General features: G+C 38.3%; 1 long non-coding RNA gene across 1 annotated transcript in view; it reads left to right on the top strand.

The window, feature by feature from the left end:
* Positions 1-17,037, top strand: part of LOC136033923 (uncharacterized) — a 59,122-nt gene extending 42,085 nt beyond the window's left edge. The window contains exon 2 of the long non-coding RNA XR_010619060.1: positions 16,327-17,037. This is a non-coding gene — a long non-coding RNA (uncharacterized LOC136033923). The remainder of the gene's footprint in view (positions 1-16,326) is intronic.
* Positions 17,038-19,094: the final 2,057 nt, after the last annotated feature.

Genomic DNA, 19,094 nt, shown 5'->3' with positions numbered 1-19,094 from the left:
GTAGTAATATAAATATTTGCTAGAGTACCCTGGGCTCTTAGAAGAGTTAAAAGAAGGTGGCCAGCAATCATATTAGCTGTAAGTCGTACAGTGAATGTAATAGTTCCAATTATATTTCTGATAATTTCAATTACTAGTGTCCCTAACCGCGCAAGATGGACTAGAGCACCTAGAGTTTCCTTTACTCAACCGTACATAATAAAAGAGATCCAGAGAGGGGCTGCAAGTCTTAGAGTGACTTCTAAATGTCTGGTGGCAGTAAAAATAGGGAAATAGCCCAATAAGAAAATTAAATGAAATAAATAAGAAAAGGCCGATAACTAGGATATAAGCACCAAATCTAGCTGGCCCTACAAGGAGAGACATCTCCTGCTTTATCCCTATTAGAATCCTCTTAGCTAAAACTGAGGCCGCGAGGAGATCAATCAAAAAGACATGATCACAAATATTAGCGGAGCTAATATTCTTAAACAATTGGATAAAAAGAGGAAGTCGGATCAAATACTCAGAAGAGATTTGTTACCATTTTCAACTTAAATCGAAACTGAGTCTTTCAACTTAGTCTGACTGGAGGAGCCCTTAGAAGAAGGAGCCGAATGAGGCTGATAAAGGAATAAAACTGTTGTCATAAGAGCTCATAGAAGAATTATAGAGACAAGGAAGATTACAACTCAAGGGACCGGTATTATTTGAGGAATAAGAGACTCTCTTCGGCTTCTTAAAGTTGACAACCCTATGTTTATTATTAAACTAAGTCTCTATTTCATAGGGAGTAGTTACCGTAAGAGAGCTGAAGAGGCCACCGTTTGACCTTCAGCCACCCGGTGAGATCTGTCACTCAAGTCACCTTAAAAAGTCTCTTTTCGCAAAAGCTTCCATTACAATAGGTATAATACTATGTACAGAGCCACGAATTTCTGGACATTGACCGTAAAATACTTTGGGTATATTTACTAGAAGTCTAGATTAATTAAGTCGACTTGGGACTGCATCCATCTTGATACCTAGAGATGGGATAACCCATGAGTGTAGAATGTCGTCTGAAGTAATCGTTAGACTGATAGCTTGATTCTAACTTGACTTACTTGACTTAAGGCTCCTGCCGCATGGGGTGCGGCGTAGAGAGCTTCGCAACTTGACTTCTCCAGGCGGACCGGTCTGCTGCTAAATGAGGAGCCTAGTCGACAGCAATGTTGGCCATCACCAAGAATTTGTCGAGGCTGTCTTTCCACCTTGTCCGAGGTCTGCCCCTCGGGCGAGACCAGCCATGGGCTTTTGGGTCGAAGTCGTACACTATTCGGGCTGGCGTTGATGTCGGCATTCGTAGGAGGTGTCCGAACCATCTGAGAGACCTCTGCGCTATCTGGACGGAGAATGGCACCTGGGAGGTGAGAGTAAGCAACCTTGCGTTGCTTACAAAATCATCCCACCGGAATCCCTCGATCCGGCGAAGCTGTTTCGTCTGACAGACGTCTATCATTTTAAGGATGGTTGATTTGAGGGGCCAGGTTTCCGCCGCGTAGAGCAGGACGGAGCTTACGGATGCGTTATAGATTCGCATTTTCGTACGCCTTGAGATGTGCGGCATTCTCCATAGACTGTTGAGTCTACCGACGATGGAAGAGGCTTTCGATATTCGGCTGCATACCTCTTCGTCTACGAAGCCATCATTGGACAGCACAGAGCCGAGGTAAGTGAAGTTTTTAACGACTTCAACAAGTGTTCCGCAGACAGTTATGGTATCAGGGTGCGAAACTGGACCTGGGGGTTCAATTGCCATAATCTTAGTTTTGAGCCAGTTGATTTTCAGCCCCACTTTTGCTGCCTCTTCCTTCAGGACTTCCAGAGCGTCGGTCAGCTGGTCGATTGAGTCGGCAACGAGAGCAAGATCGTCTGCGAAGTCCGCATCCGTCAGAATGCGATCTCCAAACTGCAGACCAAAGGGCAGGCGATTTGTAGTTCTTGTCATCACATAGTCTATCACACAATTGAACGATTCCGGGGCGGCGGCACACCCTTGGCGAACGTCAATTTTGATATTGAATGTCGTGCTCCGTTTTCCGTTGACTTGGACGCAACTCTCGGTCTCTTCGTACAGCTTTTCAAAAAGCTTGCAGTATTTATCAGGTAGACCCGTCGATCTAAGTATTAGCCAAACAGAGTTGCGATCGACGGAGTCAAAAGCAGCTTTGAAGTCTACGAAGGCCACGTATGCGTTCCTCCTGAATTCTCTAGTTTTCTCAATTAACTGGCGCATAGTGAAGATTTGTTCGACAGTGGACCTCCCTGGCATAAATCCGGCCTGCTGAACTCTCCTTTTTCTTCGGAGGATACTCGTGCATCTGTCTAGCAGGGTCATGGCAAAGAGCTTTCCAGGGACTGAGAGAAGGGTTATACCTCTGTAATTAGAGCAGATGCTCTTGCTCCCCTTTCTCTTCCAAAGGGGCAGGATTATGCCAAGTCGCCAGTTCTTCGGGACCCATTCTGTGCGCCACACCACGGAAAACAGCATTTGCAGCCAAAGTAACATCGCCGGTCCAGCATACTTCAGGAGCTCAGCGGATACTCCGCATACGCCTGCCGCTTTGTTATTCTTTAGACGTTTCAAAGCAGAGTGGATTTCTGCTGTCGTGAAGGAAGTCTCTGGTTCGTTTGACGGCACTTCCTGAGTGCTGGCAGCTAGGCGTGCGTGGTCCTGGTCAGTCTGTGCTACAGCATCGGCATTGAGGAGACTTGAGAAGTGGTCTTTCCATCGACTGACCTGAGCGGCCTCGTCACTAAGTGGCTGGCCGTCCGCAGAGACAACAGATGCAACTGAGGGGGCTTTGTCGCTTGTGAGGTCACGGAGGTGCTTGTAGAGGCTCCCGACGTCCCCTTTCATGGCTGCGCCCTCCAGCTCGTTTGCCTTCCTTTCCACAAACAGTTTCTTGTCTCGCTGTATCAGCTTGTTGCGGACACCATTGAGGTGCCTGTAGGTCGGCATGTCGCCCAGAAGCCTTGCCTTGCGTCTCTGCTCAATGACGTCAAGCGTATCGAACTGAACCCACGCTTTCTTAGCACGCTTCGCCCTTCCAATATTTGCGGTCGCTGACTCCAGGACATTCTTCTTAAACGAGATCCATGCGTCCTCAGAACTTTCAAATGGCAGGAGTGCGTCGAAGCGGTTCGAGACATCAATGGCATACTTGGACCGTATCTCTTGATCGGAGAGACGAGAGACATCAATCTTGGTCGGTCTAGGTTGCGAGCGCTGGGCTTGGAGCCTCAGTCGCATATTAGCTACAACGAGGTGATGGTCAGTGTTACCAATCTCGGCTGACCTGTACGTCCTGCAGTTACTAATCGAGGATCTCCATCTCTGTGAGACAATGATATAGTCGATCATTTTTTTGGTACGGCCGTCGTTGCTGTACCATGTGTATTTTTGGATATCCTTCCTTGCGAACAGCGTGTTCGTAATGACAAGGTTATGCATGCTGCACAGTTGAAGGAGCCTTAGCCCATTGTCATTTAGAGGGTCCGGAATAACTGGTCCGATGACTTGCCGCCATAGGTCGTGGTTGTCGCTCACTGTTGCATTCATATCACCCAAAAGGATGACAATATCGTGGGGGGATATCTTGGACAGTTCATTAGCCAGGGCAGAGTAGAAAGTTTCTTTTGCTTCGTCGTCGGCTTCATTTGTCGGAGCATAGCAGACAAGGACTGTCATTTTTCCTTGCTTATGACTCAGTCGAGCATTAGCTATTCTATCCGAGACGGGAGTAAATGACAGTAGACACTTTATGGACTTGTTATCAAGTACTAGTCCGACCCCATTTCTCCTAGTCGTTGTCTGTCCAGACCATAGAAGGTGGTATCCCTCACCTATGGGATCAGTCCCATTCCCGACTAGGTGGGTTTCTGTTATTCCAGCAATAGAGATGCGGAATCGCTTCAGTTCCATCGCCAGAAGCGTCTTTGCTCCGGGAAAGTTCAATGTCAATACATTCCAGGTGGCAATCCGGAGGCCACCATGGTCAAGGAGATTCAAACGCTGGTCACTTCTCAGTCCAGGGGCGAGCAAGGGTCGTGATGGGATAAAAGAAGATCGGTCATCCGAGGCAGTTGCTAAGCTATTCATTGCAATCGATTTCAGGTGGAGGGTTGCAGGCCCAACCGACCCTAGGCCTGGATTCTGATTAGAGCCAGGATTTACCTGGATACTGAGAATCCTGGGGTGGGCTCCACCCACCTCATGAGGTTGAGGCCACCCTGATCGGAGCGATTAGTTAGGGGAAACCCCATATCCAGAGGTACGTGGTCAACAGACATTGTCTGCATCATTCCGGACGAACTCCATCTAAGCCACTGGTATATGGAAATCTACATAGAGCAGGCGGTATATGCCAGTAGAAACCTCATTTGAAGGGATCTTATATGAATCAAACTGAACATCATAAGAATCAGAGTATTCATAGGATCAATACCATCGGTGTCCCGTTACTTTAATTGTTAGAGCAGAATTATGAATTTCATCAATTAAGTAGAGAAGCCGAATAGAGGGGGGGGGGCAGTAACTACTAAGATGAAGGCAGGGATAACAGCTCAGGCAGTCTCCATTGCTTGACCATCAAGAAAGTAACGATAGAAAAACTATTAGAAAATAACGCAGCCAGGAGAAAGCGGACAAGTGAAGTAATAAGAATTACTACATTTTAAGGCTATAAATACAACCTTAAATTGTTCTTTGGGGGTCCTTACCAGTGGCTTTCCTTTCTACTGCACTTAGCTATATGTAAAATATATTTTGGTCACTAAAAATTTTGACATTCTTTCTTATTTTATTACTATTAAGTTATAAAACAAGGTCATCTAAATATTAACATTTAATTTGCCGCCAAAAAACTTCTAGTTTTAAGAAATACAATCATATTTTGGAAACCAGGGATCCTAATAAGTTTTCTTCTTCATTTAAATTCTCAAAGGTGTTTTCTATAGGGTGTTGGCTTGTGAGATGTTTCAAACAGGCTAAATGGGCTACTTAGGTTTACTTTTGCAGTATTAGCAGTTTCTAATAAGTTTTTTTCTTCATTTAAATTCTCAAAGGTGTTTTCTATAGGGCGTTGGCTTGTGAGATGTTTCAAACAGGCTAAATTGGCAACTTTGGTCTACTTTTGTAGTATGAACAGTCTCTAATAAGTTTTCTTCTTCATTTAAATTCTCAAAGGTGTTTTCTATAGGGTATTGGCTTGTGAGATGTTTCAAACAGGCTAAATTGGCTACTTAGGTCTACTTTTGCAGTATTAGCAGTCTCTAATAAGTTTTCTTCTTCATTTAAATTCTCAAAGGTGTTTTCTATAGGGTGTTGACTTGTGAGATGTTTCAAACAGGCTAAATTGGCTACTTAGGTCTACTTTTGCAGTATTAGCAGTCTCTAATAAGTTTTCTTCTTCATTTAAATTTTCAAAGGTGTTTTCTATAGGGTGTTGGCTTGTGAGATGTTTCAAACAGGCAAAATGGGCTACTTAGGTCTACTTTTGCAGTATTGGCAGTCTCTAATAAGTTTTCTTCTTCATTTAAATTCTCAAAAGTGTTTCCTATAGGGTGTTGGCTTGTGAGATGTTTCAAACTGGCTAAATTGGCTACTTAGGTCTACTTTTGCAGTATTAGCATTCTCTAATAAGTTTTCTTCTTCATTTAAATTTTCAAAGGTGTTTTCTATAGGGTGTTGGCTTGTGAGTTGTTTCAAACAGGCTAAATAGGCTACTTAGGTCTACTTTTGCAGTATTAGCAGTATCTAATAAGTTTTCTTCCTCATTTAAATTCTCAAAGGTGTTTTCTATAGGGGGTTGGCTTGTGAGATGTTTCAAACAGGCTAAATTGGCTACTTAGGTCTACTTTTGCAGTATTAGCAGTCTCTAATAAGTTTTCTTCTTCATTTAGATTCTCATAGGTGTTTTCTATAGCGTGTTGGCTTGTGAGATGCTTCAAACAGGCTAAATGGGCTACTTAGGTCTACTTTTGCAGTATTAGCAGAATTTCTAATAAGTTCTCTTATTCATTCAAATTATCAAAGGTGTTTTCTATAGGGTGTTGGCTTGTGAGATGTTTCAAACTGTCTAAATTGGCTACTTAGGTCTACTTTTGCAGTATTAGCAGTCTCTAATAGGTTTTTTTCTTCATTTAAATTCTCAAAGGTGTTTTCTATAGGGTGTTGGGTTGTGAGTTGTTTCAAACAGGCTAAATAGGCTACTTAGGTCTACTTTTGCAGCATTAGCAGTCTCTAATAAGTTTTCTTCTTCATTTAAATTCTCAAAGGTGTTTTCTATAGGGTGTTGGCTTGTGAGATGTTTCAAACAGGCTAAATTGGCTACTTAGGTCTACTTTAGCAGTATTAGCAGTCTTTAATAAGTTTTCTTCTTCATTTAAATTCTCAAAGGTGTTTTCTATAGGGTGTTGGGTTGTGAGTTGTTTCAAACAGGCTAAATAGGCTACTTAGGTCTACTTTTGCAGCATTAGCAGTCTCTAATAAGTTTTCTTCTTCATTTAAATTCTCAAAGGTGTTTTCTATAGGGTGTTGGCTTGTGAGATGTTTCAAACAGGCTAAATGGGCTACTTAGGTCTACTTTTGCAGTATTAGCAGCCTCTAATAAGTTTTCTTCTTCATTTAAATTCTCAAAGGTGTTATCTATAGGGTGTTGGCTTGTGAGATGTTTCAAACAGGCTAAATTGGCTACTTAGGTCTACTTTTGCAGTATTAGCAGTCTTTAATAAGTTTTCTTCTTCATTTAAATTCTGAAATGTGTTTTCTATTGGGTGTTGGCTTGTGAGATGTTTCGCGCAGGCTAAATGGGCTACTTCGGTCTACTTTTGCAGTACCAGCAGAATTTCTAATAAGTTTTCTTATTCATTTAAATTATCAAAGGTGTTTTCTATAGGGTGTTGGCTTGTGAAATGTTTCAAACAGGCTTAATTGGCTACTTAGGTCTACTTTTGCAGTACTAGCAGGGTTTCTAATAAGTTTCCTTCTTAATTTAAATTCTCATATAATATATATATATCAGATAAGGTGTTGATTTTCTGTAAGGTGTGGCTTGTGAGGTGATGCAATCAGGCCAAATGGGCTATTTATTAGTGAATTATTAGTTAACATGCTAGGTTTTGGTAGAGGACAATAGAGTTTTTTTTGTTTTCTTTATTTTAGGTTATAAATTAAAAGGAAAGTTGTACTTTATTACAATTATTAGTTAGTTGCAATAGTTAGTTAATTATTAGTTTGCATGCTAGGTTTTAGCAGAGGACAACAGAGCTTGTATATGTTATTTTTGTCCTTTACTTTATAGTCTAAATTAAAGTAAAGTTGCAATTGACTGCAACTATTTATTAGTTGCATTAGTTAGTAAAATTATTAGATAATCATGCTAGGTTTTTGTGGAGGACAACAGATAGGGGAAGGCCCTACAGATAGGTAGAGTAGCTCCATAGGAGGCTTAGACCAAGTAGGACCTTGTCCCAGTGGGGCCCATAATAGAAACTGGGAAACCCTCCCCTAGGGGTCATGATTACAGGTCGAGGAGGAAGAAGGCTCCTCAAATGTACACTCAGCAGGGCCAACTGCCGTGTTCACACGTCAGATGAGTTACAAACCTTCTCTCAGTAATGGGTTAAATTGCATGGTGAAGCAGAACACCATCGTGGGAGGATCCTCTATAGGAGGACAACTGCGACAGGGCGTAAGATCCAGATTTATGGACAACGGCCTCTGTAAAGGGCTGCCTCGACCCTTTCGGGGTACCTGTAAGGCTGGAAAACTTGCGGTCAATTTTTCCCACTTGAGGAGTGGCGCCCCTCGAGGAAATTATAGCCTAGTAAACAACACAGCACTCGTACGGGATTCTGATTATTGGATAATTTTCTGGGCTTGGTTTGTTTTAATGGGCGTTTTCGGGCTGAAAAACCTCTTCCTAGCTAATTTATCTATTATGGGCTGCCTCCCCATAGTAGCATAATATTTGTAGGCATGAATATATAATGAGTCGGAGGTAATAGGCTTGGGACTGTCTGTGCAGGATTTCGACTCTTGTTGATAGAAGAGCATCGCCAAGTGCTGAAAACCATGTTGTGACCAAGATGGGCCCAGGATTGCACAAAGCCTCCAACTTCCTGGAGGTCCCAGGGACTTCTTGCTGTCCGGTTCTAAGCCGGCTTAAGCTCTTCGGTGTAGACTTGAGAAGATATGTTGGTCCCCATCCTGCACTGGTATCCGGGATCACTGCTTTTCTTGAGGCCAAAATAATTTCGAAGATTTAAACAACATGAAAATTGGAACTTGGAATGTTACAACGTTAAAAAATGACTATCACATCGACATTTTGACTGACGAATTCAGACGGTTTGAACTGGATTTATTAGGAGTTTCAGAAACTCATATACCAGGGGTAGGAAGCATGAAATTGGGTGACATAGAATTTGTTTACTCAGGCAAGAAGGATGGGGTACATAGACAGGGAGTAGGGCTCATGATGAATAAAGAAGCTGCTAAGTCTTGTTTAGGCTGGGAAGGTATTATTAATAGAATACTAATTGCTCATTTTATGACTAAAAAGTTTAGGGTATCAGTTATAGTAGTATATGCCCCCATTGAATCAATTGATGGAGATACTAGTGACTCAGATGAATTTTACTTACAGTTACAGGAGCAAATAGACAGGGTACCAGGTAGAAATATGGTGTTTTTGCAAGGAGATTTTAATGCCCAGGTTGGTAGAAATAGGGATAGATGGTATCCTAGCCTTAGTAAATTTGGTGTAGGAAAAGAAAACAGTAATGGCTATAGATTTTTGCAATTTTGTAGGTATAACAACCTTGTTATAACTAATACGGTGTTTGGTCACAAAATGACCCATAAGTTGACATGGTATTCACGTGATGGTAAGACAGCAAACCTTATTGATTATGTTATTTTAAACAGAAGACTAGCAGGATCAATACAAGATACTAGGGTGTATAGGAGTGCCGTTATTGATGTTAAAAGTAAAGATCACCATCTAGTAGTGTCTAAGGTTAATTTAAAGCTTAAATTTCGGAAGGGTAACTCCCTCCCGGAGAGTTATGATGTTGGTAGACTTCAGGATGAAAATTTGAGAAAAAATTCCAGGAACAGTTGAGTACTAAACTTGAGGGTTTAAAATTTGACAATGTGGAAGATGGATGGAATAATTTCAGAATAACAATTTGTGAAGTTGCTGATGGTGTCCTAGGGAAGAGTGCTAATACAGCAACTAGGAATATTAGTGGAAAAGCTTTAGGTTTAACAGAGAGTAGAAGGGGTTTGTATAAGAATTATCTGAGTGATAGGTCGTATGAAAACAAAAGGAATGTAAAGAAAGTGGAGAAAGCATCAAAATATGAACTAAGGAGATGTGAAATAGCCAATCCGGACTAGTCCCAGTTAAAGATAGAAATGGGGCCACAATTAGTAATAAGGAAAGAGTTAAAGAGAGATGGGTGGAACATTTTGAGAATTTGCTAAACCGAGATACAGTTGCAGGAAAAGATATAGATGGAAATGAAAAAGTTTGTGATACCTTGGATGTGAAGGAAGATTTGTTTAGTGAAGAAGAATTAGCGACAGTACTAGAAGGATTAAAAAATAATAAGGCCCCAGGTGCTGATAGTATGATTAATGAGTTCCTTAAATATGGTGGCTCTGAGGTTAAGAATAAGCTACTGAAGATTATGAACATGATTTTTGAAAAAGGGGAAGTACCCAATGATTTTAGGAAAACCTTAATTAAACCACTGTATAAGAAAGGTGACAAGAGTGGGTGTCGTAATTATCGAGGAATTAGTCTGGTCTCTGTAGATAGCAAATTACTGAGTAATATGATACTCTTTAGACTGAGACATGCTGTAGACAAAGTTTTAAGGGAAGAACAATGCGGTTTTAGGAAAGGTAGAGGATGTGTCGACCATGTTTTCACTCTTAGGTTAATAATTGAGAAGTCCCTTCGTTGTCAAACACCTTTGGTCCTTAGTTTTATCGATTATGAGCAAGCTTTCGATTCTGTTGATAGAACAGCGTTAACAAAGGTCTTATCGTTATATGGTATACCAGAAAAATACATTAAAGTGATCTGCGCTATGTATGAGGATAATACTGCTGCAGTTAAGGTAGGAAATGAGTTTAGCAACTGGTTTTGTATTAAATCAGGAGTTAAACAGGGTTGTGTTCTATCCCCCTTTATATGGATCATTTTGATGGACTTCGTCTTAAGGAGCACAGGAAAGGCAATTGGAGACCATGGAATCAAATGGGGAGGAAGAACGCTCCTGGACTTAGATTATGCTGATGATTTAAGCATATTAGATGAAAGTGTGAGCAAAACGAATGAATTTTTAGAGGTTTTACGAGTTCTGGGTGGTAAAATAGTCTTGAAAATTAATGTTAAGAAGACTAAGTCATTAAGGCTAGGAATAAGTGAAGATGATCAGGTGACATTAGGTAACGAAAAGATTGATCAGGTTGGGAGCTTCAGTTACCTTGGTAGTATTGTTAGTAAAGATGGTGGGAGCAGTGAAGATGTTAAAAGTAGAATAGCTAAACCTCAGGGTGTTTTTTCACAGTTAAAAAAAGTTCGGAAGAATAGAAAGATAAGCCTACAAACCAAGATTAGAATACTGGAAGCTACAGTGATGACAGTGGTCAAATATGGCTCTGAAGCATGGGCACTTCGAAAAGCAGAGGAAAATTTACTAGATGTTTTCCAGAGAAATTGCCTACGGATTGTTCTGGGTACCCGGCTAACTGACCGTATTTCAAATAGTAGGTTGTACGAAAAGTGTGGTTCAATCCCGCTTTCTGGGGCTATAATGAAAGAAAGGTTGAGATGGCTAGGCCACGTTCTACGGATGAAGGATGACAGATTACCGAAGATTGTCCTTTTTGGCCAACCGTCTGGGGCTACACGGAAAGCAGGTCGTCCTTGTCTGGGTTAGGAGGATGTCATAAATAAAGATTTAAAGGAAATGGGAACTTCCTGGGAGGGTGTAAAGAGGGAGGCTTTAAATAGATTAGGTTGGAGGAGGAGCGTGCGTAGCTGTGTTGGCCTCAGGCGGCTTGGTGCTGCAGTGAGTTATTAGTAGTAGTAGTAGTTCTCTATTGACACAGGCACTGAAGGGAATAAAAATACTTTTACTTTGTTCTTTATATTTGTTCAAATAGAGCCGGGACACTAATTTGGCTGTTTTTTTATTGTCCTTGCAAGCTTTTACTACATAGGGCTTCAGGCTCTTTTTAGAAACTCTGCAAAATTATTTTCATACTAACATTTAACTATAATGAATAAGGAAAATAAAATTTATGGTCTGAACTAGAAAAGGCTACAAATTTACCCTGAAAACCAGCCAAAAAGGAGCTGTTGTGGTCCCTGTCAATGACTCAAATGAAGCTAGTCCCTTTATTGGAAAGTAGCATGCAAAAGGGATCAAGTGATGCGATCATATTTTTCCTCTACAAAAGTTTGTTACGTAAGCTAATTCGTAAGTTATGTATATCTTTTACTAATAAAAACGTTTGTAACAAATTAAATGTTCTAGTCGCCTTTTTATGTAACCAAAAAATTTGGGGGGGGGGGGGGCTACTAGGCCTCTTCCCCCTCTCCATTTTTCCCAAAATCATTCGATCAAAACTATGAGAAAGCCATTTAGCAAAAAAATAAATATGCAAATTTTGTTTGAATACAAAAAATACTGATGCTGATGACTAAATAAATTTTAAAAGGCGTGGACATTAAACGAATATAAAGTATTACCAACAAGATTCCGGCAACTAAGCATTTTTGATTATTTTTCTTTAGATTATAAGACAAGGAAATCTTGTAAATAGAATATAGAAATTTCCAGAAATTGAGATCATCACATAAGTTTCAGTAAACATTCACATTTTTTCTTTTAGTAATTTTAGTTCTACTGTTTGCTAAGACTTTCAATAATTAAGCACATTTCCCAAAATACACATAGTCTCTAATAACCAAAAATGGCAAAATAACCCTTACACAGAGTCGTTTGAAGTAAGGTGGGGGGAACCGAGGCCTCTGACCTGGGTAACGAGGCAGAATTGGGCAGAAGGTGCTGACGCTGGAGGGCTGCCCATTTTGATCAAATTTTCCTGAGCTATGCCCTTTTGACAATCCATGCACAGATAACGTGTTTTAATTTCGTTCAAAACTCTATTCAAAATTTTCTGAAACGAGCACGTGAGTGCCTTTCGTCTTTTTGGAAAGTAAAGCTCAAAACATACCTTTCTCAATAACATTATCTCTATGCAAACAATTAACGAATTGCCATGAGGACTCTGGGGAGGTTGAAGTTTTTCTCGCTATTTCTCTCGTTTGACTTATGTTAAAAATAAGCATCAATTAAATAAATAAATTAATTAATATATGTCAGTAAAAGATAAGAAAACTATCTGCTCAAAATAAAGAGCAAATTTAACACTTAAAACAAGCAACAGTTTGAAGCTACTTAGTATATTAAAGCTTTTTTTCCAAATTATAGGGGGGTAACTTTTCCCTTGTCTCCTTAAATGATACCACTGGTGTGGAGGAGGTGACTGTGCCTTTCATATACGGCATATTTTTGCTCGTTTTAATATTTAATGTCGGTCCTTGCTTTCAGTTAATTTTTTTTAATTCAATTTAACAGAGGACCGGTTTACATAGAGGGCAGGATTTTCTAAATATTATTCCTCTACGAGATGGATTCAGCTGATGTTGAATTTTGTTCAGCTATTAATTTTTTTATATACCAATAATAGACAGACAAAGGTCTAATGTTGCAAGGAGCAAGGATAGAAAACAAAATTCTTTTCAATTCCGGAGCATGTTGGACCAAGATCAGCGGGGGTTGTGTTCAAGTTTATTTTTCATATTGGCCATTGTTTCTACATTAAAATAGTTTTGCCAATAAAATTTTTTGTCAATGGCCTTTATTTATAGTTGCAAGACATTATAAGAATATCAAATCTATTATATTGTGTTTGGACTTTTTTATGGTTTCATAATAGTTTGGAGCAATTTGGACCGAGATGAGCGGGAGTTGTCTTCAGATTTATGTTAATTCCTAATCTGCAATGTTATTTTAAGAACTGACCAAACTCAGGCACAGAAGCAAACCCAATTTATATTCCTCATGGACCTATTTTTTTATTTTTAATTCTTATTTTTCCCCATATTTAGCTATCCAACAAGGGAACACATTGACAGGAAGAAAAAGAAAATAATTCATCAAAAAGCCAATACCCCATGTAGCCATGTAGCTTATGCATAAAAATTTAAAGAGAATGCTTAATGATGACAGTTATGTCAAGATCTAGCCGATTGTCAGTTTTCTATAGCTATTTTGTGCCAAATAAATAAAAACAAATAAGCAATGTTTGATTTTCGTTAGTTTTGCCAGAAAGAATTTTTTTTTTACCAAAAGATAAACAAAATATGACGAAAACTGGTTACGGCTTTGTTATTTTTTGGTTCAGTTGAATTAAATCAATATCTGTGAAAAAGACTATACTTCTTCCTTTAAATCAAACAGTTCGTGGTAACGAACTGAAAGTATGTAAGGGCTGATATGGCTCAATAGTCACCGGAATTCTAAAAAATGGAGTCTTGATGAAAATAGATGCATCAAAAGGGTCAAATTTTGATACTTATGCAAAATAGTTAAAATTCATAAAGATTGATGTTACCCATCAAAAATTACGCGCCTGAGAAAATTTACACGTGTTTGGAAAAAATGCTGAAACACCTCCAAAATATAATGTGGGTCGAATCAGAATCACACCGTCAGATTCATTATACCAAAAGCCCTACAGAAAAATGCGGTGTTTTGCAGTTTTTGCCAGAAAAAAAGATAATAGATGCGTGTTTATTTGTTTGTTTTCCTCAGGGGTTATCATATCAAACCAGTGATCCCAAAAATGAAAAGAGGGCTCATTTGATCAGAAATCAAAAGTTATTTTGAGCCTTTTAAGTGACCAATCATACCGGAGGACATTTAGACCCTCTCCCACGCCCCTTTCCCCCCAAAATCGTCTGATCAAAAGTTTGAGATAGCCAGTTTGTTGAATATAGTTGAAAGATCTTGTAAATATGTCTTTGATGAAAAAATTACATCCAAATTCACAGAGGGAAGGCTTCTATTGACCATTGGAAAGCGTAAATACAACTTTGGGGTAGGGGGGGGATTCATGGGAGGATTTTTTCATTGAGGAATATTTCTTGAATGAAGGGGTTTGTCCATGGAGAGGAAGCCATAATTCCTGGTGTTATTTAAAATTTTTTATACAGGTACTACTAACAACTAACTGCAGCACCAGGCTGCCTGAGGCCAACACAGTTATGCACGTTCCTCTTTCACCCTAATTATTCCAAAGCTTCCCTTTTAAACCCGCCAGGAAGCTCCTATTCCCTTAAACATTTCTTTATGACATCCTAACACCCCAACCATGGACGATCTATTTTTCATTTAGTCCTAGCCGGCTGGTCAAAGATTACAATCTTTGACAATGAGTCATCCTTCATTCGCAGAACCTGTTCTAGCCTAATCAACCTTTTTCTCATTTTAGCCCTAGGAAGCGGGACTGAACCACACTTTTCGTAGAGTTTACTGGTTTAAATATGGCCAGTCAGCCGTTTACCCCAAAACTATTTGTAGGCAATTTCTATTGAAAACATGTAGCAAATTTTTTTTGTTTCCATCGAAAATTAAATATAAAAAAACAAGTTTTATGACTAATAGTAAGGAACAACATTAAAATTTAAATTGAACTGAATCATTACATATATGAAGGGCCAGTTCCCTGCTCAACACGGTATATATACTAAATTTTTTTATAGAACTTAAAAGAAACTCATGTTTCTTTTCGACTCGTGTTCAGACGTGACTCAAAGTGTACAAAGTAATTTAAACAAAACATCAGAATTTAGCGTAAACAGCATGATATTGAGAATGGGGCGATCCCCATTATATATGGAATGACTTCTGTTCGTTTTAAGTTTTAATGCTGTTCCTTGCTTTCAGTTACAAAATCTAGTTATGTTATTTGCATCTACCTGGACGTATTTTTTCTTTGAAGTTCAATAGAGACGGACGGCCTTTCCTATGTAAAAGTAAGCATGCATTATAATCTGGGTGATGTCAGAGGTATTGGAGGTGGAAGAAAAGGGGGGGGAGGTCCGGTTCCTGACCGTTGAAAAAGTCCACTGATGGTTTATTATCATTATATAAAATTCGAATTCTCTTTATAGCTAAGAAAAAGTTTTTGATCTTACCACCCAAGCATTGTGGTCGCAGCTACATCCTAGTAAAAAAAATAACACAGCCCATAGTAAGGGAAAATTAAAGGTATGTTAAAAAAATGCCTTTTGAGAAAAAATATCATTTGACACTGATTCAGGAATAGTAACCATTATTTCGGTCCGTCTTAAAAGTAAAAGTTTAATGTGAAATGAAATGTATTGTGATTTCGAAAGAAAAGTCAGAAACCCCTTGAAAATGGAGTTGGATCGAAATGAAAAGTGTACCACCAGAATTAGCAAATTCGGAAACCATGCAGAGGGAAATTACAATCCCCCTCCTTGAATACCAAGGAAAATCACTTTTTTGCATAGGTAACACTGATTCGTCTCTCTTTTTCGTTTTGCTTTTTTTCTAAGACTAGTGGTTTACCAAAATATGATAGAAAGAGGCTTGATGGCTCGTCCAGAAGCTATTTCTAGTATATAATTAGTTTTTTGTAAATTCCACCATATGTAAATGCCACAACCATGGCACTTTTGTCCCATTCTTCAAGGGTTAAGGCTTGCGGTCTACCAGAACATTGTCTACATATTTTATATGAGATATTAACTCATATCTACGTTCTAAGGGATGGGGCTATCCTATCGCTAGGAGTGTGGTTTAGGGTAATTTGTGTTTTTACAAAAATTGTTAACCGACAACTTTAACTAGAAAAATACTCACAATTCATTTGGAATGTCTTAGAAAATATTAGAAAATTTATTTTCAGAAAGAAACTGCTTCATCAGATAATGCTTTTTTTCGAATTCTGTGATAACTGATGTGACATTTTTTATATTGTATATTTAATCCTCACCTCATCCTTCTCTTTCTGACCGATATATTAAAGTCCTTTTAGTTTATTATCTACATTCTTATAAGAAAAAGGTATTGGAGTGCTGAACTCCACAAGCACTTGTTTCAAAGGAATTTAATGCAGTTGGATGGTCAAATATTCTTGTTGCTTAGCAGTTATATTACTTTATACCTTACTGTTTTCTTTTATAGGACTTGAAGATGCATAATAAAAAGGCATACACGTCTCTTATTAACCTGAATAAAATCCATGGTGAAGAAGTACATCTAGCTGATTTTATTGAAGACGTTTTGATGGACGTATCGATTAGCTACATTCAAATCTCAGTTGGATTATACAACTAAATGAAGCTGCTGAGAAAATAAGCACTACACATTTTTCAAAACTGAATAGTATGTATGGATTCATAAGCCTTGACCATAATCCATCGTGTAGACAGGGGTGGCCCGAAGGGTGGGTGGGGGTTAAAGTAAGGGGTGATTTGCCTCCCCCCTGAATTTTCGTGAAGTTACCAATGTCGTTTATTTTGACCTTATTGAGGTCCCAGATGCTCATATTAGAGACAGTGTGGTTTGTATTTTCCTTCTCCTTGACAGACTTGCGAGTTTAAACTTCCCAGTAAAAAAATACTCAGCTTCAGTTGTAGATACCAAAAACTGAATTCACATGTAAACAATAGAGTCATTTTCTTTTATTGTGTAATCGTTACTTTCATATATATTTTTTTTTCAGATAGAGTCGTTTAAATTAAACCAGGTTCAAAAGGACTGGACTGGTAGCAACTAGAGCATTAAAACCGGTTTATGCTCGTTTGTGATTTCGTTTTTTCTGGTCGTTCAGATCAAGCCCCTACTTTTTGTGAAGTCATTTATTTTAGCTAAATAAAAGTCGTTTAAATTAAACCGAGTTTTCTATGACTAGGCTTTAAGCTTAGCAGTTTGCCTTAAAAATCTGTTGAAACTCGCATAGTATTTTAGACTTTATCACCTACCTCATGTTTATGAAGAATATTGTGTATAAGATCAGGATAGCCACAGAAAACATGAAGAAGAGGAGATCAACATCATCGATGCAATTGAGATGCTTGAAGCTATGAAGAAATTTTTCGAAAGAATATCGGAGAATGAAATCAATGATTTATTTGACAATGCAGCTGTGTTTCCCTGATGGATGGAAGTCGATTGAGGGATCAGATATCATATTTGGTGATTTAAACGATTTCGTTTTGACAGCCGACCTCTAAGTCAAATCAAAATCTCAATGCCTCATTTCTATAGAAAACATTTGAGAAGACGGCTTGATACATTGATCACAATGATGGTAGATTATCTCAGAGCTTACTTTATCAACTTTCAGCCATTTTGGTCCTTACTTCATCCACCTTTAAAAAGAGCAGGGTTGCCAACTCGACAGTTCTTAGTCAAAACAATACATTCCCATGTGCCTGGTTACAATCCCATAAAAGGGCAAAGAAGTGAAACAAATTAGAAATTTCAAATATAAGATGGCAAAACAAAACAATTTTTTGAATTTTAGACAGAAAACAAAACATTTCCGAACTGAGGATTAAAAAAAATATTTCGTTCTTCACTAAAGTCTTGCTTTAGTGAAGAAGTTTTCATTAAAGTCATGTCGTAAGTAAAGAAGTTTCTTCAAAGCAAGGGAATGACATGTTTATATGAGTACCGTGCTTATCGAACTAAGTCATTTTGCATGAATATTTATATGGAATTTTTTTGTTTTCATTGCATTCGATCTTAACTGTCCGCTTTGAAAGAGGTTTACAAGGCGTCTTTTTCCTATAACTGCCAAAAAACCTATCTCCAGTTTTTAAGGTTAGAAGATTGAAACATTTTAGCAAAAAATGACATTTTAGGATGTTCACTGGTCAAATATTAAAAATTTTCTGGATTAGCAATGTAATACGATCAGAATTTAGATAGCTAGAGCTAAGCATGGCAAATATGGGCTTATTTCTTAAGAAAACTTCATTCATTGACATACTGTAGAACCAATTTCTTTCGTTAGTTTCTTTTAGTTTAGCGTAACAAGTTTGAGACAAGTGAAAGAATAGATAGAAAATATATATTTTGGGCTATATATTTGTACATTGGGGAGGTTGAGGTAGACTATTTGGACTGTGTGAAGTACTATGTTCTCATGATACTTCCTTGTCATATAGTACACACTTGAGAATGTATTCGCGATCATAAGACAATAACCGGCTTTCATATTCTGTATACCAGACAAATAGCTTCGGATTGGTTGCAAACTACATTGTAGATATATTTTTATTAAATATTTTGCTGGTATTTTGGTTAGGTTAGTTAAGTTTAGGTTTTGTATTTAATAATATATGGACTGGGCACCCCCAGCCCTCCTGTAATTCTTTGTTGTAATTTCTATTATTTTATTACTAGGAAGTATATTATTTTCACCATATTTTAGTATATTTCACTTTTACTAACCTAACTTCTCTTCATGAGTGTGCACCATATATCAAGGAAGTACCATTCCTACTTAATAATAGTATAAAGAAGAAATGTACTTAAAACACGTTGCATGGAGACCCAATATATTTTTCACCCCTTTCTCCTAATGTGCAAATATATAACCCTAATTTGTTTCTCAAGTATTATATTTTTATCATGCTTAGGTATGATTCAATAGGATTAACCTACTTCACTTGTGGAGTGTTGTAGCTATAATAGATAAATACTCTGAATAAACAATAAAGACAGTTCTGGGTCACAAAGAAAGACTGAGTGTTGCCAACAGCAGTACAATTGTACTATTTTGGTATATTTCACCTCTAAATATACATTCTGGTACAATCACAAATTTCCTGGTATATTTTACAAAATGTGGTACAATATAGTAATTTGACTGGACGTCAAGACGTAGGGAGCGAAAGGAATTGTAGTTTTTCTGTTTTTTCTTCTAGAGTTTTAAGTTTTTT

The sequence above is a fragment of the Artemia franciscana genome, chromosome 12, assembly GCF_032884065.1.
Source record: "Artemia franciscana chromosome 12, ASM3288406v1, whole genome shotgun sequence".
NCBI classification, from domain to species: Eukaryota; Metazoa; Arthropoda; class Branchiopoda; order Anostraca; family Artemiidae; genus Artemia; species Artemia franciscana.
Note: the sequence above shows the minus strand (reverse complement) of the source record. Positions and strands in the feature narration are given on the sequence as shown.